The sequence below is a fragment of the Geotrypetes seraphini genome, chromosome 5 (genome assembly GCF_902459505.1).
Source record: "Geotrypetes seraphini chromosome 5, aGeoSer1.1, whole genome shotgun sequence".
Lineage (NCBI taxonomy): Eukaryota > Metazoa > Chordata > Amphibia > Gymnophiona > Dermophiidae > Geotrypetes > Geotrypetes seraphini.
Genome location: NC_047088.1, coordinates 146,163,863 through 146,185,451, shown reverse-complemented (window position 1 = coordinate 146,185,451; position 21,589 = coordinate 146,163,863). Strand labels below are relative to the sequence as shown.

Below are 21,589 nucleotides of genomic sequence, written 5' to 3'. Positions count from 1 at the left end.
GTCTGTACTGATCAAAAACTGAATATCATTTGCATAAAGGTGAAATTGAAGTCCTAAACAATTTAACAGTGTACATAATGTTAGTAAAAAGCTATTGAATAGCATAGCTGGCAAACAGTATGCTTGAGGAATCCCTGTGTGACATACTATTTCTGATGATTTCATGCTTTCTTTATACACAGTACTTCCTCTTAGGCAAAAATTAATCAAATCAGGGAAGTATTTTTCCACTTAAACCAATGGAATGTAAACAGTTCAATAAAATTCTATGATCAATGGTATCAAAATAGAATTTTTTGGGTTATCAAAAAGAGCCTCTTTCCTCCACCAAAACCTATAGGAGGGGCCTTAGGCGCTTGGGCCAATCAGGCTCTAGGATCCTGAGGGTTGGGCAGGGTAGGGGCGGGCCCGCCTCATTTGGACGGAGGCGGAACTGCTGGCCAGACGTGCGCGGAGCCGTCTGGTCCAACTTGCTGGTAAGGTCAAGGGGGGTTCCGGGGTTCGCTGGGGGGGGGGTCCGGCAGGAGGGGTTGGCCACCTTCCTGCCGGCGATCTTTGGGGGGCCATTGGGGTCGGCAGGAGGGGTTAGGTACCCTCCAGCCGGTGATCTTAGGGAGGGCATTGGGGGGTCCGGCAGGAAGAGTTGGGCACCCTCCTGCCGGCGATCTTCAGGGGGGCTGTTGGGGGGGTCCGAGGAGGGATGTTGGGCACGTTAAACTCGATTCTGTAACCGGCATCTGCAACATGGACGTCTGTTACAGAATCAGGTTAACTTTGGGCGGGTATAGGCCCGATTCTGTATAGGATGCCCGGGATCAACGTCCTATACAGAATCCAGGCCTTAAAGTACATGAAATGTAAACAATGGCATAATGGTCTAAGAATCAGTTACTTGCTATACTGCTCTTCAGTGTTAACCACTTTGATATCTTTTTAGTCCATGTAAGTGGTACATGAAATCATAATTTAAAAAAAAAATATATATATATACAGTACATTGAAGGGCAGTATAGCAAGTAACTAATAAACATAAACTGCTCTCTGTTATAGGCAAGATTTGTCAAGTGTTATCAGATAATTCTGTTTTAAAGAACTTATAATCTATTTAATGCCAGTATGCATGGCTACTTTTTAGAAAAAAAACAACAACCCCAAAACAAAATAGTTTTCAGTGAGTGATTAATATAGATTTATTTTTATAAACTTTCCCCACTCCTGCCTATGCATTCTTTAAAATATCATTTTATCATAACACCAAATGTCCTAAACTGGAATGTGCCAAGTTTTCTTTCTGAAAGCTTTTTTGGTGTTTTCCTTTTAAGTTTGCAATTGGTAAATATTTAATTGCCAGATATGCTTGTCAGATACAGTTTTTATAACAATACTGAGGCCCTAATCAGTTACTTATAACTATTCAAATTTATCATTCAAAAGTCAGTCATGGTGAAATGAGATGTCTCCAATATATGTATCTTATACATAGAACTAGATAGCCATGCAGCTGAAATAGATTTTAAAAATTAGAATGGATGTGGTGACCAGAATTGCACACGAGGTGTGGCTGCATTATGGTGTTATACAAGGGAATTGTAACATTCTCATCTTTATTTTCCATTCTTTTACTGATAATTCCAAACATTCTCATTGCTTTCTTAGCCACCACCACACACTGAAATGCAATGGTTTCAATGTATATTCAACGATGCACCTTAGACCCTTTTCCTGGGTGAGGATTCCTAATGTGGAACCCTGCATTGAGTAGCTATAGTTCAGATTCCTCTTTCCCAGATGCATCACTTTACACTTGTTCACATTAAACGTTGTATGCCATTTTGATGCCCAGACTCCCAAGGTCCTCTTTTAGTTTTTCATAATCTTCTTGTGATTTAACAACTGAACAACTTTGTGTCATCAACAAATTTAATTATTTCACTAGTTATTCTCATCTCTAGATCATCAATAAATGTTAAAATGCAGTGGTCCCAGCACAAATCCCTGGGTAACCCCACAATTTAACCTTCTGCATTGAGAATACACATCTCCCTCTGTATTTGCGGTTTCGGCACTCGCGGTTTCACATATTTGCGATTTTTCGTCAGGTGACTCTGTCCCTCAAAAATTACATCATGATTAAACTTCCTTTACTTTTGCTGTACTGTAAAAAAAGTTTAGTGTTTACCAACATTCACTCTGCTTCCATGCTTTTTCCTACAAAATCGAAGTTTCAAAACTTTCACCCTGAAAATCGCTGGTTTACATCGTGTACAGTGAAAAACTCTGCTTCCCAGCATCCATAGAGTGAAATGCTGCTTCCCAGTATGCATGGAGAACATCGCTTGCCTGCTTACTTTTACTGTTCAATAAATATTGTTACAGTATTCAATAATATGGTACTGTATCATTCCACCAACATTGTGAATATTAATAGTATTTAGTAGTAGTCCTTTCACAAAACCAGGAATAAATATTGTATATGTTATTCGCAGGATATCTTTTACAAAAAACCGCAAATAACATATACATTAGTTATTCGCGGTTTTTCCATATTCGCGGCTATAGCTGGAACGTATCCACCGCAAATACGGAGGGAGAGGTGTATTGACCATTTAACCTTACTCTCTGTTTTCTATCTTTTAACCTGTTCTTAATCCAAAATAGGACATTACTACCTATCCCATGACTTTCTAATTTTCTCAGAAGTCTTTCATGAAGTACTTTGTCAAATGCCATTTGAAAATCCAAATACACTAAAGTCAGATTGTAGTAGGCTATGAATGGCTTGAGATGAAAGAAAGTCAAGGCATTGGAGTTGAACTGTAGTTTTAATATGGGAGCATTCAAAAGAGACTGCTCTGTTTTGTGTTTCTGATTATTCTGCTCCTGGTTGTATGTTCCTTTGCAGTTGTTAAAAAAAATAATTTGGAAAAAAAACAAACAAAAGAGAGGTGTGAGATATACAGCGCTGCATGCATCTAGCAGGACTATAGAAATAAGTAGTAGTAGTAGATGGTCATTTGGTCATAGAATGGTTAAAGGCAGCAGGAAGAATTGCAGTTGAAATTAATAGAAGATTCTGCACATGGAAGGGATGACAGTAGGACAAAGCTGAGTAAACATGAGATCAGAGGAACAGATTTCTTAAATGTGCTGGTAGTGGCTGGACTGTGGAGGACAGTGGTTTAGTGTGGAAGTTACTAGATAATGGTCAAAGAGGGGAAGAACTAAAGGAGAGAAGTCAGAGAGCAAGACAGAGACAGGAAGTCAGAGAGGAAGTCAGAGACAGGAAGTTGGAGAAAATGATGTTAAAGCTAAGGAGCTTTGTGGCATAAGAGAAACTGTTACTTGGATTTAAAAGATTATAACATAGATAAAAGACAGCTTTCACAGACTTTTGAATGTGTAAACATGTTTATCTGTGTAGAAAGCACTTAAGATTTGCTTCCTAAAAGGGGATAAGATTAGGCTGGGAGAGAGAGAATATGCCTGGTAATTTTACTTCTATTAAATTTTTGTGGTGCTGTAGTGCAGATGCAAAGTATCTGGGTTCTTTGAACCTGCAATATTTATCCCAAACAGATTCCTTGCCTTTTACCACATTCAGTCCATCTTCATGCATATTTACTCACCTGCCAGACTCATTTAATGCATTTGATAAAAGTGGATTTTGTCTTAAAAAGCTTATATTTTAGAAAATCATCCACAGAAATTTTATGAGCTTTTGAGCATTTACCTTACCGGCCCACAGTAGAAACCTCTATCTAGCGTTCCCAGATGTCCAGATTTCCACGGACATGTCCTCTTTTTGAGGACTGTGTAAGGAATCTGGGTGTTTTAAAATTTTTTTTACAGCTTTTGTCCGGGGAAACCATACATCTAGTAACCCTATAGTAGCTTGCGTACCTATCTGAAGGCCTTCCCCCCCAATAACACACCTATCCAGAGTCCTCCCTCCCTCCCTTGCAGAGTCCAATGCTTGCTCATCTGGCATTGCTGTAACTTTTGGCCATCGGCAGCATGAGTGAAGCAAACACACTGCCTTCGGTGAACCAGAAGCTTTCTCTACCGGATCAGGAAAAGAAGGGAGAGTGAGGCAAACTACGGCAGGGGGGAGGGGAAGGGAGAGACAGACAGACAGATGCCAGACCACAAAGGGGGAGGAGGGAAAGGAAGGAGGGGAGAGAGATGCCAGACTGTGGGAAGGAGAGGATAAAGATCTCAGACCATAGGAGGAGAAAAGGGGGAAGATAGATGTTAGACCTCAGAAGAGGGAAAGAGAGGGAGGAGATGGTATACAGGGATGGGAGGGGTGGGGAAGGGAAGAGATTTGGAAGAAATGCTGTTTATGGATAGATGGGAATAGGGAAGAAGAAAGAGGGAGGAGTTGGCATACTTGGATAGTGGGGAAAGGCAGAGAGAGGGAGAAGAGAGATTGCTTGGATAGATGGGAAGGGAAGACATAGAAAAGTAGATAGATCTGAGGAGGAAGCAGAAAAATGGAAGAAAGTTGAGCGTTAAAAGTTAATGCCAAAGATGGATGTTGGGCAGAAAGTGAAGGAGAGAAAAACAGCAAATGGATAAGAAGGCCCTGGAAACAGAGTTAAGAGCACAGACAGAACAAAGTGCAACCAGAGTCTGGGAAGAAATGAATAGAAAAATAAAATCACTAGACAACAAAGGTAGGAAAAGTGATTGAAATTTGTCAGTTTTCAGAATTTACATCTGCTGAATTTGTACTGTTCAGAAGAAATGTATTTCTTTCTATTTCTCTGGTGTTGTACTGCATGCAGAGCCTGGTAATCTTAGGGTTTTGTTTGTGTATATTAGGATTTTTAGTTTGTGATCCTGTATATGCATAGGGTTTATCTGTGTTCTGCACGTTTTGGTAGGAATGAATGTTATGAAACATTATTGGTGTCATGGCCCAAAATAGGATGATATTTGTCGGCAGTTTGTCCAGGTTTTGGAAGTCACTGAACTGATGGCCATGTCTGGAGGATCTCTGTGCATGCACGGATGTTGATGTGATGGCATCACACATCATTGTGATGTCATTGTATTGACATCATGTTCAGAGGCCCTCTAGACGTGTCCTGGAATTCAGGGAAGAAGACACGAGGTCTGTGTGGGGGCAGGTCTAGGGGCAGAATGGGGATGGGACTGGTGGCAGAACAGGGTGGAACTGGGGACAGAATGGGGCAGGGCCACATGTCCTTTTTTTCAAGAGGAAATTTGGTAACCCTACCTGCATTGCAGCTTTGTAAAAGCCAGTGATAGGTATCAGTTTATTAAATATGTTTTCTTTGAACCATCTCATTTAATTGTGTTTTTGGCAATGATATGTGTAGGTGGGGGTTGAAAGCTATCCTTGAATATTGTTGTATCCCAAAATTATGTAAGGGTAACTTCTTTACATTCTTTTTTTTCCTTCTATTTTTAAAGTCTTGGATCTCTTTAATGTGGACTTGAGTGAAATATTCCATAATATTGTTTTGCTTATAATGATGCAGAGGTTTCTCCTTTCTTTTTCTTCATCAGATATCACTTTTCAGGACAAGTGGTTATTGCTTGATTTGTAATTTGAACCTATTAATAAATAAGAAAATAAAAAAAAAAAAAACAACCCACCGAGAATTAGGCTGATGCATATTGCAGTTTAGTTGCTAATCTATTATACATTTAATTGAGATGCTGCTCTACAAAACTACAGATGAGGGTTGATTTTTTTCACCTACTGCTTATGTTCCTAGGGGAAGGAAAAGATCTCAGAACACCACGTCAAGGTTCATTGAAATCACCTTTGGCTTAAATGTGGATGGAGGTATCTTTCATTGATCAAAATACCTTCACATTTAAAGGACTAGCTACACAATTACCTTACTTCTTGTGTCCACTATGTGTATTTTTACACCTATTTATGAACTTCTTATTTTTTAAATTAAATTTATGCATTTTTTACTAAAAATCCCTTGATATACAAAATATAACTTTATCCCATTAGGGTACACAATTCAAAATTACCTCTAATGAAGAGCACTTCTCACATTAACATTGCGGGGAATATATTCAGTCGCAACACCTGCTGAGATATATGATGTATGAACATTTAAAAAAAACAGCACTATTGCATTGTTTAGCAACTTCATCTGTTTAAGTAAACAGTTCAAAGATAAGTGAAGCATTATGCGCTGTCTTCTTTATAATATGCTTTAAATTAGACAGGTAAAAGCAGATAGTGGAGCTGGTTTTAAGATGGTTTGGACAAATTCCTGGAGGAAAAGTCCATAGTCTGTTATTAAGACATGGAATGTTGCTACTCTTTGGATTTTGGCCAGGTACTAGTGACCTGAATTGGCCACCGTGAGAACAGGCTACTAGGCTTGATGGACCTTTGGGCTGACCCAGTAAGGCTGTTCTTTTGTTAATTAATTAATGTGCATATATTAGTTATTTACATTTTTATAGGCATTTTTGTGCTTGTTAATATGCTTGCGATGGACTGCCCTAACTATTAAAGACCTACTATATGTTATTTTAGCATGCACAAACATATCTTTACTGCTTGCCTTAAGGCTATATTTATTTGAAAGTGATACTGAGCTGGATGGCCACTAGTTGGACGATTATAGTGAAAACTTAATAATTATGGATTCTATTGTAACAGAAGCAGTTCGGTTTATTACAAGAGTTCACATTGAGCAGAATCATCATCCTTCATGCTCTGTTGCTGGAAGTGTGGCCGAGTTCTGGAACAGCTAGGATATTACTTGAAATTTAAAGTTGAGGTCTGACAGAAATATAAACAAAATGAAAAGATAACTGTGAATTATAAAGCTATAATTCCATTAAGGAGTTCTGGCAACATAGTAATTAAATCACACTTTTAATGGAATGGGTAGAATTGCTTATCCGCTATAGCTCTTTCCCCTACTATTCTTGAACTTCCTAATAATATTTTACTGCTGTTCTGTACCTTTAGAGACCTATTTTCTTGGTGCACTGCCCTTCTCTTGACAATGAAACTAAGTAATACTTCTACTGAATTGTACATCTTTATTGGAAAAACTTTCAGAAATGTGTATACTGTATTGGAAATTCCTTTCTTTCATGAAAACAAACAGCCAGCAAAACTGTTTTGAGTTCTACCAAAAAATTTAACCATTACTGCACCAGTGTGCTTAAAAAGATATTACAATAATAATAAATGTTGGATCACTAATGATTCATGATGCAAGGATGCAAATATTGTGTGTACTTGTAATAAATCATAGGATTTCCTACATTTTACAAAATCTTGATAGAGAAGATTAGCAAAGCTCTGACAGAGATCAGTGCACACATTTTTAAAAAGGAATTACTGGGGTTATGCAAAAGCCAGCATGTATCCTCACAAGGGTTACCCTTGGAATTCTTGTTGCTTAGAACTCACTATTAGTCACTCTGGGCTCAGAGGTCCAATGGAAGGGGTCCCTTTTTCCTTAGGGTGAGTTCAATTGCTTCATCGGTTGCGGTCCATGCCACTTGGACCTGTGGTGATTTCCTTTAATTTTATACTCCTGTTCAAAATCAGACTGTAGTCCTACTACCTCTATAAGGGTATTTCTAAGCATGCTTGCTCATATGTAAATGAGGTGTTTTCCTTTGGCTTCCAGGTTCTAGCAGATTGTTCTTTTTTGGGTTTCTGCTTTCCAGAGGATGATTGGTATACCTCATCATAATAAGAGAAATAATAATCATGTCTCAGCATGTTGGATCCTCTTCTTGACTCATTTGAGTCTGTGGGTTCAAATTTCCTTTATTTTCTGACCATTATTTTCCTTCCTTAAGCAGAAGAGTATATCAGTTGGAAATTATTTATGTTTGTTTTTGCAGTAGTTTATTCCCATCTAGATTGTGCTCTTTTTTTTCAAGCATTTTTTAAATAAAATTGCATTTTCATTTCACAAGATCCCTAAAGATTATTTTCCCACATTGTTTCCAAATTTCCCAAGTCTGAAAAGGTGAGATTTTATTGTGCATATATCAAGATGATCTTATTATATTACCTGAAAAAGACTATGCCTCATGATGATCATTGGAGAAGGAAGAGAGCATAGGATACAGAATACTACCGTACAGCTTCTAGTTTAAAACTGTTGGTGTGAATTACATTTCTACAGCAGTAATGACTGCCATTAAGTCACAGAATGAATCAGAGAAAAAAGTCTTTGGGCTCATCAGTCCTTGATTTAAAATTGGTGCTATTCATGTTTACTCTGATTTCTTTCTTTAATTCATCCATCCTCCGCACTGTGTAAAAGGTCTAAATACTTTAATGGTTTGATTTAAAAAAACAACAAAAAAATAGCAGTAAGAATCTTCCTCTTCTCTGTATACACACAAACATCCATTTGATAGAAATATGTACTATATATATTTTGCAAAGCTGATAGGTTTTAAAAAAATATTTGATATACAGTGGAACCTTGGTTTACGAGCATAATTCGTTCCAGAAGCATGTTCGTAAACCAAGTTACTCGTATATCAAAGCAAGTTTCCCCATAGGAATGAATGGAAACTCGCTTTGATTCGTTCCACCTCCTCTTCCTCCCCTCCCCCAAGGCTACCGGCGCTGCTCCATCACCCCCCTCCCCCCCTGCTCTAACCGGCATCACACCCCCTGAACCGGCATCGCAACCCCCCTGCAAGAACCGCATCGCACCCCCGTGCTGGAAGCGGCATCCGCCCTCCCTAACATGCTCCTTACCCTATCTGCTGCTTGTGCGAGTGAAAGAAAGTGCCCGCTTCTTGCCTGGGCTGGGCCTTTGGCATCTGCGCATGCTCAAGGCCTTCTGGCTCTCGTTCTCTCGGAGAGAACGAGATGTCAGAGAGTATGAGAGCCAGAAGGCCTTGAGCATGCGCAGATGCTCAAGGCCCAGCCCAGGGAAGAGGCGGGAGCTTTCTTTTACTCGCACAAGCAGCAGATGGGGTAAGGAGCATGTTTGGGAGGGAGGGAAGACGGATGGCGCTTTCAGCACGGGAGTGCGATGTGGTTCTCACGGGGGGGGGGGGGGTTGCGATGCCGGTTAGAGCAGGGGGAGGTGCTCGTGTATTGGAACATGCTCGGTTTGCGAGACAAAAGTTTGCTAAGTGTTTTGCTCGTCTTGCAAAACACTCGCAAACTGGGTTACTCACAAACCGAGGTTCCACTGTATAATTAATTGGCTAGTTTGTAAAGAAACGTTAAGAACATGTCTGTAGTTGAAATAGTGATTCTACACTTCAAGAAATGAATCAAATGTGGTCCAGTTTTTATCAGAAAAGTTTGTTAGATGAAATTCAGAAGTTCACAGCCTTTGAATTAATAATTTATTTTTGACAAAATGAAGGAAATGGAATCCCTTCATAATAAAATTATCCAAGTAATCTGAGCAGTGCTGAAAAACTATGGGAATGCTTTCTGCACTGCAGAAATAAAGGCTTGAGAGATCCTCATTTCTCAAGAGAGATGTGTGTGTGTTTTAAATCAACATCCTACAACTCTCCACTTTGTACTCTTGAGGCGAGTAAGTTCTGCCCAGAGTTTGAGATATGCCTGCTATAATCTAATTAATGCACTTCCCTTCGGACTGGCTGGATTTCACATATTCTGTTTCCATGAGGGATTTTCTGATGAAATACCCTATTTGCTAAATCAGCAGGCATTGCTATAGTTCTGGCAGTACTTTTAACATATTTCAGACCAATAGAAAAAAAAAACCACCTTTCTTAAATGTTAGAATATTGTTATAGCGGAACAGCCAGCAGACAGACCATGGGGGTTGGGAGTTTGTCATATATCAAGAATACCTTGACTCAAGAAAAAATAAACCAATGGATCACCTCCAGTTTCAAGAACACAATGAAATCCATTCATTACTTTAGCCCAATGGGATTCTCAATCAAGTACATGAGAGACACCTAGCCAGTCAGGTTTTCAAGATATCCAAAATAATATGCATGAGATAAATTTGTATACACTTACCTCTATTATATGGAAATGTATCTTATACATATTCATTCCGGGTATCTCTTCCAAGTACTGGTTTGAGAACTCTTGTTTTAGTTCACAAATCTGGGGGAATCCAAGAATGGATAGATCCTGGGGAGTGGAAAAATAGAAATGTAAACATTTATACAAGGTTAAGTATGGTCACATAACCAACTCTAACCTCATACAACTCTCTTGCCTGAGTGATTAACTACTCTGCTATCTAAAATGTAATAGTTAGAAAGCTTCAAAAAAGGAAACAGCACTTTTATAAGGAAGTCTTAACATAAGAGGCACCTAAGGAGAGTGTCTCGGCACATATCTAAAAATCAATTTATTGCTTTCCTGTGTCTCTCTACATACATCATGAAAAATACAAATCTTTCCACTGAGAAAGCAATGGATGAAAGCAGGGATTCGAACACTTGATGATGTTATCTCAAATGGGAAAATACTTGAGTTTTCACAACTGCAACAAACATTTGGTATTGTTAATTTTCAAAATTATAAGTGGTTGCAGTTGAAGCAGACCATTCAGAAGGGGAGTTCCTTGAATGGCAAAATCTAAAAAATTAGTATAGTTTGCAGAGCCTTTCCTTCCAGATAGATTTGTTAGGACATCAGGCTGCCAGATGATATAAATTAATATCTGAGTTCTTGAATTAAAAAAAAACAAAAAATGGTCTTCGTGACATTTGGAGCATCGAGATAAAGCAGTATATTTCTGCGTCTCGATAGCCACAAATTTGGACTTGGAGGATGAAATGTACAGTGTCAGCATCTATGAGACAAACATGTTTTTTTCTATTACATAGATCTTTTTGGACCCCTGTTAGGTTGCATAAGTTAGATAGTTCCAAGTCTAATAGATGCTGGCACTGTCATTTAGACATTGGGACACTGGATCATCGGTTGTTCTATTGTCCTTTGATACTTAGCTTTTGGAGGTCAATATGGAGTAGAATTTTTAACATTTTGGAATCATCAATTCCTCTAACATATGAAGCAGTCATTTGTGGTACAATATTACATTTTAAGCCCCCTTTAGCTCAATATAGAGGTTGTCTTTTCCTTATAATGACTGGGATAGCCATCCAGATGACCACTCAAAATTGGAAGAACTGTGATCGTTTAAATTTTTCATTCTGGTGGGCTAGTCTTTGCTCTAGTTATAGACTTGAAAGAATAAATGCTGAGAATGTGGGGCATGGTAATATACATAAATTGATATGGGGCCCATTGGCATCTTATGTTACTCATTATAATTGATAATAATTGAGTGTTGACTGTGAATCAGTTTTTGTTTATTTTGGTACATATCCAGGGTAGGGTGAGAGGGGCTTATGTATGTCATAAATTGACTTTTAATTATTTACATTTGGGATGGGTGGGAAGATATCATTATCAAGAATAGGGTAAGGTTTTTTTTATGGTAATATATGTTTTTGTGTTCTATGGAATGATTATTGGATGGTCAGGTGGGTGGGTGGATGGGGGAAAATGGTTGATTATTTACATGTGAAAGTTAAATGTATTTTTATTGTATCATTATTCGCTACATTTGTTGTATTGCAATGCTGAAGGTTTGAAAACCAATAAAGAATTAAAAATAATAATTAAAAAATAAAAATTGTCCATCTTGCAGCAATTTTCAAACAAAAATATGTCCGGATTTCCTATTCAGTCTCCTTTTTTCAAGGGAGAACAGTCCTAGTTTCTCTAATCTCTCACTGTACGGCAACTATTCCAGCCCCTTAATCATTTTAGTCACTCTTCTCTATACCCTTTCGAGTAGTACTGTGTCCTTCTTCATGTACGGTGACCAGTGCTGGACGCAGTATTCCAGGTGAGGGGTACAGCGGCATGATAATCTTCTCTGATCTGTTCGTGATCCCCTTCTTAATCATTCCTAGCATTCTGTTCACCCTTGTCTTGAGCTGGTACGGACTGGGCAATCTTAAACTGGTTAATCTTATTCAAGATCTCTTCCATCCTTTAGAACATAAAAATTGCCCTGCTGAATCAGAGCAATAGTCCCCTTAGCTCAGTGTTTTGTTTCAAACAGTGACTAAAGTCCAAGTTGATTATGCACAGTTACCTTGTCAGTGTTACTTGAAGAAATCATTTATGACATGCATACCTGATGACACGCACAGGTAATATTACATCCAAAGTTGGTATTTTTTGGGAGGGTGGGAGGTTGAATGGAGGTCCACAACAGAAGAGAGTATCCTGCACTGGTGTCAAATTCCAGCTCTGCTTCTCTGCACCTCCAGAGGCTCCTTCCACACACACCCCCTCCCCCAATATCACCCTTTCTAGTACACATGTAGTGGCCTTGTCACATCTTAAGCCACACTAGGGGAAGAGGTGGCACAATACACAGAAACCAAGCTCTCCCATTGCCAACACCAACTTTTCTTGTGTTTGTCGAGGAGTTCTCAACTTAGTCATCAGAACAGGACTAACCAGTCAGGTTTTCAGGATACCGACAATGAATATGAATGCAATAGATTTGAATACAAAGGAGGAAGTGCATGCAGAGCTCTCTCATACATATTCATTCTGAATATCCTGAAAACCTGACTGGCTGGGTGTGTTCTGAGGTCTGGGTTGAGAACCCCTAGTCTGGTCAAGCTTGTCAGCATCACATCTACAGGGCATGTGCTGCTCAAAGGGGAGGGGGGGAATTGCAGGTCCTTACAGGGTAAGAAAAACTTAATTCCCAAAGTTGGAGCCTTGTATTAACTTTCACACAGTTTTTATGTTCACCTGAGAACCTGGCTGAATATGAACACTCATTGCTGCATCAGGCATCAATCCAAATGGAAGGAGGAAAGAAATGGCTTACATGATTCCTGCTCTTAAATACATGACATCAAGTAGAGGGAAAAATAATAATAATAATAAAAAAAAAACAATGGCAAGAGACTATCCCCCTCTAATACAAAACCGCATTAGTGTTTTTTAGTGTAGAGAGCTGCGCTGAATGGCCCGCGCTGCTCCCGACGCTCATAGGAACTCAAAGCGCAGGCCATTCAGCACAGCTCTCTGTGCTAAAAAATGCCAGCATGGTTGTGTAGAAGAGAGGGTATGTTGCTGCTTTTAAATGTCTGTCATGTTGCATTCCTACCCAAACTGAACATAGTTGATGATAATGCTTGTAGTCATTCACCATTTCAGTAAATATTTCAGGTGTGGAGGGTGTAATCATAATTTCCATGTTATCTGTTACATATTTTAAAATGATTTATATGAAAAGCAAAGTAAAAGGGGATTATCTTTGATAGGTATAATTATTCAAAGTATTCTTCCTTCTCCAAAGGAAACAATGTTGAACAAAACCAAAAAAGAATAGTAAATAATATCCAAAAGGAGTTTAGTTGAGGAAAAATATTACAATTTTTTACACTTTGTGAATAGGAACATGTCTTTCGATGTAAAACCATTTGTAAATTTTAGTACTTTCTTTTGTGTGAGGAAGTGTTCAGAAAGGGAACCGCTATTGAAGACCTTTGATTACCAATATGAGTGGAAGATAGTTTTGTATTTATTTTGTTGATCCCATCTTCTGCCTAAGAGGCTTTGCATGGCTGGCTAACCAGTTGAGAGGGGGGCTTTTGAGCATCTGAACCTGCTGAAGGCTGTCTGCTCAAGGTCCCATGCTGAGCAGTGGTGCATTGCCTCTTAGACAGATGATAGAGCCACTACCCTGGGGGAAGGAGGTAAAGGGACTAAATACTTTGCAGCGCTAGAGAAGGAAAGATATGCAAAAGAAAGGAAGGGTGTGTGGCTGAACACCATGGGCAGAAGGAAGATGAAAGAAAGGAATAAGAGATATGCTGAAGAGGGAAAGGAAAATCCTTGACACTGAGGACAGGAAGGGGAAAGAAGAAGGAAAGGAGAGAGATGCTGAAGAGAGGAAGTGGGAGGGGATACCATGGACAGGAGGGAGAGATGCTGAAGAAGGGAAGAGGAATGAAGGAAAAAGATGCTGAATTCCATGGCGGAGAGGGAATAGAGAGATGCTGAAGAATATTGCTGGGTTTGAGAAGGAGGAAAAGAGAAATGCTAGATACTACGGGGGAGGGAGGGAGGGAGGGAAAGAAAGAGATGCTGGACACCATGGACGGGGAAACTATGGAATAGAAGGGATAAGTTGGGGGTGAGGTTGGTGCTGGGAGGGGGGAAAGCTATATCAGTGTTTTACCTCCTCTTCTAGCAGTTTGTAGCATGGGAAGCCACGCTGAATGGCCCGTGCTGCTTCTGATGCTTATTGAGTTTCTCTGAGCGTCAGAGCAGTGCGGGCCATTCAGCGTGGCTCCCCGTGCTACAAACTGCTAGCGCAGTTTAATAGAAGATGCCCTTAATGTTGCCACAGTAAAGTGAACACACATAAATACATATTGCATATTCTGATGCTGGCTTGATGCAGGCTAACACAAATGTTTATGTTCCTTGCCTGAATCAGCTAACATATGTGAGAGCATTCATTGATCATTATGGGGCCAAAGAGAACAATTATAAATCAGAGCTTCCTGCCATATGCATTAATGTGCTTTTTTGAAATGGAAATAGCAGAAATTTTGAAATGCTTTCACTGTTTTACCTGCCAAAATGTCATGTATGTACCATGGCAAAATATGCATGCTACCTTCAGAGCAGAAGATGATAGACTGGAAAAGACCTGTTTAAAAGTTTATAGAAGTAACAATTTGTCCATTGTCCAGCTCATAAATGATTGTGCAAAGAAATTCAGGGAAATCAAGATTAAGTTGATGTACTTTTAGAGCAGGCAAACTCTCATACTTGTCACTAATATGAGCATTTTATTTACAACTTTTGTAATATGCATCTGTTAAAAACTATTAAATAAGAAAAATAATCCATAGAAACATGATGGCAGATAAAGGTCATGTGGCCCATCTAGTCTGCCCATCTGCAATAACCATTATTTCTTTCTCTCTCTGAGATTCCACATGCCTATCCCAGGTCCTCTTGAATTCAAACAGTCTCTGTCTCCACCACCTCTTCCAGGAGTCTGTTCCATGCATCTACCACCCTTTCTATATAAAAAAGTATTTCCTTAGATTACTCCGGAGCCCTCTCATTGCAGAGTTTCCTTTCAAATAAAAAAGACTCAACTCATGCGCGTTTACATTACGTAGGTATTTAAATGTCTCTATAATATCTCCCTTCTCCCGTCTTCCCTCCAAAGTATACAGATTGAGATCTTTAAGTCTGTCCCCATACGCCTCATGACGAAGATCACGCACCATTTTAGTAGCCTTCCTCTGGACCGACTCCATCCTTTTTATATCTTTTTGAAGGTGCGGTCTCCAGAATTGTACACAATATTCTAAAGGAGGTCTCACCAAAGTCTTATACAGGGGGCATCAATACCTCTTTTTTCTTACTGACCATACCTCTCCCTATGCAACCTAGCATCATTCTAGCTTTCACTGTCACCTTTTCAACCTGTTTGGCCACTATAAGATCTTCACATACAATCATACCCAACCCAAGTCCCACTCTTCTGTTGTGCACTTAAGTTTTTCACCCCTAAACTGTACCGTTCGCTTGGGATTTTGCAGCCCAAACATAGAAACATAGAAATAGATGGCAGATAAGGGCCATGGCCCATCTAGTCTGCCCACCCCAATGACTCTCCCCTACCTTTCTCTGTGAATAGATCCCACGTGTCTATCCGATTTGGCCTTAAAATCAGGCACGCTGCTAGCCTCAATAACCTGAAGTGGAAGACTATTCCAGTGATCAACCACCCTTTCAGTGAAAAAGAATTTCCTGGTGTCCCCGTGCAGTTTCCCGCCCCTGATTTTCCACGGATGCCCCCTTGTTGCCGCGGGACCCTTGAAAAAGAAGATATCTTCTTCCACCTCGATGCGGCCCGTGAGATACTTGAATGTCTCGATCATGTCACCCCTCTCTCTGCGTTCCTCGAGTGAGTACAGCTGCAACTTATCCAGCCGTTCCTCGTACGGGAGATCCTTGAGTCCCGAGACCATCCGGGTGGCCATTCTCTGGACCGACTCCAGTCTCAGCACATCCTTACGGTAATGCGGCCTCCAGAATTGCACACAGTATTCCAGGTGGGGCCTCACCATGGATCTATACAATGGCATAATGACTTCAGGCTTATGGCTGACGAAACTCCTGCGTATGCAACCTTCGATTTGCCTTGCCGTGGATGAAGCTTGCTCCACTTGATTGGCAGTCTTCATGTTCTCACTGACGATCACCCCTAAGTCTCGTTCTGCTTCAGTTCTTGTTAGGATCTCGCCATTAAGGGTGTAAGTCTTGCATGGATTATGGCTGCCCAGGTGCATGAGCTTGCATTTTATAGCATTAAATTTTAGCTGCCAAATTTCAGACCATTCTTCAAGCTTTACCAGGTCTTTCTTCATGTTATTCACACCATCTGGCATGTTTACTCTATTGCAGATTTTAGTATCATCCACAAAGAGGCAAATCTTACCAGACAACCCTTCAGCAGTATAATTTATGTAAATGTTAAAAAAGAACAGGCCCAAAAACAGAACCTTGTGGTACACCACTGGTAACATCCCTTTCCTTAGAGCGATCTCTACTAACCACTACCCTCTTTTGTGTTCCACTCAACCAGTTTCTGACCCAGCCCATCACTTTGGGGCCTATCCTGAGGGCATTCAGTTTATTTATTAGATGTCTGTGTTAAACACTGTCAAAGGCTTTGCTAGCCCTAGCCCTAGTGAATATGCATGGAGCAGATTTGAATGCCTGTCACTTCCATTATATGCAAATCTCTCTCAGGCATATTCATTAGGGCTAGTCTGAAAACCAGATTGGCCTGGTGGTCCTCTAGGACAGGGTTGGGAACCACTGTTTTAAACTATTGCAACATTCTCTACCTCCCCTGCCCAGCAACAATGATAAAACAACTACAAACAGTCCAAAACACAGCACTGAGACTTATCTATTCATTGAGGAAACATGACCACATCACAGAGGCATACCTCAACTCACACTGGCTTCCAGTTCCAGCAAGAATACTATTCAAATTCTACTGTCTACTATTTAAAACCATAAATGGCGACAGCCCAACCTACCTGAACAACCGTCTCATCCAAACTACATCAACTAGACATAGGAAAACCCATACTCCATTCACGTACCCTCCAATCAAAGAAGTCAAATGGAAAAAACTATATGATGGCCTCCTAGCCACACAAGCAGCAAAACTTGACAACCAAATCTCCAATCTACTAATTTTGACCCCAGACTATAAAACATTCAGAAAAGAAATAAAGACTCTACTCTTCAAGAAATTCCTGCAAACGACTTAATACCGCTAGCTCCTTCCCACTTCCTAATACCACTCCTTAATACATTCCTGATTCTCCAAAGCAACCTCATCTACTCTGTATCTCCTCTAGAAATTACCAGATATCTTCTTCATGTAATACCTTTATTGTAATTCTTTTGTAATCTGCCTTGAAGTGCAAAGCAAAGGTGGAATAGAAATCTCTAATGTAATGTAAATAGTGCTTAATATATATAAATTTAGTATGATTGCATGGTCACCCTTATCTGCAATTGTTTTATAATTGAAGTAAATGTATACATCATTGTTTTCAGGAAATGTGGTAGTTTAAAGGAAATTATGAATAATATGTTACAATGTATAAAATGGCCATCCATTCCTGAAGTCTATATTTTAAGTTTCAGAAAAGTATATTTATTTATTTATTTGGATTTAACTAATGCTTTTTTGATAGCTCAAACTGAGTTAACTTTAGACACAATAGGTATTTTGGTATTCCGAAAGGATTTACAGGGCTCCTTTTACTAATCTGCTGTAAGCACTAGTGTGTGCTTACCGTAGCTTAAAAGGATTTACTGCAGGATGCATTGAGAACCACATGCTAACAAATAAATTTTCTCCCACAGAGGGGGCATGTCTACAGGGCTTTCTGCTCTAACCAATGCAGCTAAATTATACTAGCTAACTTGATTAAGGTGAGCCCTTACTTCCTTTTAAAATAGGTGTCAGGACGTACACGCTGATTTTTATAATGTACTTATTGGCCATTAATTCAGAAAATTAAAAAAATTGGTGGGAAATATTCATATAAGGGTGCCCTAAGTTCACTTTTTACCGTAGCTTTGTAAAAAGACCCCTAAGTATTTGCTTGAACAATGAAAGGTGAAAGGTCACAGAGTGCATCACTGGTGACCCTTGGTTACTATGATTCTTGTTCTCAATCCACTGCTCTAACCACTAGGATGCTTCTCCATATGGAAATATAATTTATGACTGGATGCCTTATTATGTAAATACTGTTTCAGCTGGGAAAATTGTGATAAACTCCATGTTGCTTTAGGGCCCCCTAAGAAGCACTACTATTTTTTTATTTTATGGAAAACAGTGAATAAACTAGTTATGTGATCCAAAATTACACACAAGAAGAGGATACACAAGAGAACTTTCAAAATAATCGACTCAGCATACCAGGGAGATCTCTCCAAATGGAAACTGCACGCAAGCACTCCTACTGCCACTTTATCTGTCATCTATGGAACCAACTGCCCGCATAAGACTAGAGTCGTTGATGACTTTCGAAAAGGCGGTGAAGACTCTCCTTTTCAGTCAATGATGACTTCAACAAATGCACTCCTCTCTGTAAAATGACTCCACCAAATAGACTCTAACCCTTTTTGCCTCCTTCTGCGTACTTTTCAGAATGTCTGTGGACTTATTTTGTGACTGTCTTCTTGTAATCTGTTCTGAGCTTTTTGGGAGGACGGGATAAAAATCAAAATAAATAAACTTTCAAGCACTATTGTTTTGCATGGACAGTATTAGCCTACTTTGATTTGACAGGATTTCTGTTTCCTTATCACTCAAACACTTTCAAGTACACACTTTCTATCTTTTTTAGCCCTACTAGAGCAGGGGTGTCAAACTCAATCACACTAAGGGAGTGAAATCCAAAACACAGGCTAATACCTGCTTTACAAAGCCACCTAGTGGCTGCTGAGCGGTAATGGCCCCGAAGCCCATAGAGATTTAAAGGGCTTTGGGGCCGTTGCTGTGCGGCAGCTCCAAAGAAAAAGAAACAAATGTTTTTCTTCCTGAATAGTGCAAAATATAGACAGATTAAAATTCTCAAACTTGACACAATTCAAACACTAAATTGAAAATAAAATCATTCCCCCTACCTTTGTCGTCTTCCTCCCTCACCACAGCGGCTGTGCAGAATATTACTGGAGACAGGAGAGGTACTCATGCTCCCCCACCCCTGCTCACATTGTATCGCTGGGCCAGACCAGTAGGGAGGTGGAGCTGGAGGAGGAAGTCAGGAGGGGAGGTGCAGCTGGAGGTGAAAATCAAGAGGGCAAGCCTGCAGTTATAATCAGCACACACACACACACACTCACTGCCTCAATTTTCTCTTGTGGTCTGGCTTCCTCCTCTCTTCAGCAGTAATTTAACAGTACCGGCCAGTAATTTACTCCGCCGGTGTGGTTGTCAACTTGCATGTGCCAGTAGCACACCAGAAATTAATTTAACTTTGCCGGCCCCAGCGCTGCATCCCAGCTGGGGCCGGCACAGTTAAATTCATGTCTGGTGCGTTGCCGGCACGTTCAAATTGACAATCACACCAGCGGTATAAATTACTGGCCAGCAATGGGGTGCGTTGCTGGAGTCGGCACAATTAAATTCGTTTTTGTTGTGTTGCTGATGCGCACAAGCTGATGATCACTGTGGGCCCAAAACAGAAAGTAAGGTGATATCTTGAAGTCCTGTTTACTCCCCACTAATGCCGGCCCTGAACCACGGGCTGCATAAAACAGCCAGGTGGGCCGGATTTGGCTCACAGGCCTTGTGTTTGACACATGTGTACTAGAGGTATAAAAAATTACTTATTCTGTAGCAGCAACCTTAAAAATGCAATAATATGGAAACAACCACTTTTCATTAGGTCTGCCTTTTACTGTCTGAGCCAAGTGCTTTAAACCTGTTTTTGTCCCACTAATCCTGGAGGACCCCCCTATCTGGTCTGGTTTTTAGGATATCTACAATTGATTATACATTAAATAGTTGCATAAAGTACAATCAATGTATGCTAGCGTATGCAAATCTATCTTAGATATGTTCATGGGGATATTTTGAAAAATAAGACAGCCTAGTAGGTACTTTAGGCTAGAATAGAGAGGTTTACAGAGACTCCTGATTTAGGGAACTGGGGTTCTTTCTCTTAGTTTGCATGTTGTATCCTTTGAAGACATAACCTAGTCTGATCTGCTGCAAGAATAATGGTCATACTATCTTTTTAAAGCTGCTATACTTATGCTCAGCTAGTGATAGTGTTTGCAGCCATGATCTGTACTGTAGCTTATGTTTCTAACCTTATTAAACATGATAAAATGTATAGGATGCGCTCACCCTATTACTTTACCCACTATCTCTGAATTGTGCATTGGATTTGCTGTACTCCCTCATATTCCTCCCTCTGTTAGAAAAAGATACAAGCCATACTTGTTAGGAGAATATTGCTGTGTGCATCATTGTCTCTAGTTCATGAAATATAATTTGTACCTTGATCATGGTTTTCAGAGGAGAAACTGTGACTGAAAAGGTTTTTCAAGACAAATTGATATTCACACTCTTTATCCTGCAAAACAGATTCCTAACAATAAATAAACCTGTTCTGTTGTTTTGTGTTTTTTGTTTTTTTTTACATTGGAGCAATAAAATTAGGTCACACGTTCCAATTAAGGTAAATATTCTGGAGCAGAAGCATCACCACACAGTGTGGTCATTTATACAGTTCAGGCACACATGAATTGCAAACTTTGAGTGAGATCATTTGAATATATTTGGTAAGATACTTGGTAGATCAGAAATGTGTTACTTACTGGAAATGAGATACTTGAGCCCATAAATCAGTTATTCTAAAACACACTATGAAATAACTTCAGTTGATTAGCTTGCACTGACAAGTTATTTTCATGAGCTGTACCTTGTATCAGATTGCAATAGTTTTATATTGGTCACCATATTTTGTGTTCTGTTTATTTATTTATTTGTTTTAATTAACAACCTGTTAAGTTTGGGTTCCCAGCTTAATTGTTATCGGGGCTGTAAATCCACACCAGGAGCCTTCATTTGCATCTCTCTCTCTCTATTTTATATTCCTTCCTAATTTTTAGTTCTGTCATTGCAGTTAGTCTTCAGATGGGCACTTTCATGAACTCTGCAGTTATGAGTTGTAAATCTATTCACAGTGGAAAAGCTGCTCCCAACCCCTTTTTCATACTGTAAACATTGCTTCCTTAACCTCCAGAGTTCTGTCTGACCTGAAGATTGGAACCCCCCCCCAAAAAAAAAAAAATATATATATATATATATTTATTTATTTATTTTTTAAATTTTGTTTTTTATAATTTTAAAACTCTATAGAGGGTGTGCTAATATCTTTCTGTTTCTGTCTTTCAAATCATTGCCATCTACCCCCACCTTCACCCCCTGCCCTCCTGAAAATTGAATTAATTATTAAACTTCTAGGACCTGTAATGGAG

At 39.6% G+C, this 21,589-nt stretch overlaps 1 protein-coding gene and 1 long non-coding RNA gene across 5 annotated transcripts in view; one reads left to right on the top strand and one right to left on the bottom strand.

Annotated features, from left to right (window-relative positions):
- Positions 1–21,589, top strand: part of PARD3B (par-3 family cell polarity regulator beta) — a 1,834,390-nt gene that overhangs the window by 392,936 nt on the left and 1,419,865 nt on the right. The window lies entirely within an intron of this gene.
- The window catches only part of LOC117360742, a 121,240-nt gene continuing 107,741 nt past the window's right edge, over positions 8,091–21,589 (bottom strand). Inside the window, exons 3-4 of the long non-coding RNA XR_004539504.1 lie at positions 10,001–10,117; positions 8,091–8,306 (exon numbers count right to left, since the gene is read on the bottom strand). This is a non-coding gene — a long non-coding RNA (uncharacterized LOC117360742). The remainder of the gene's footprint in view (positions 8,307–10,000; positions 10,118–21,589) is intronic.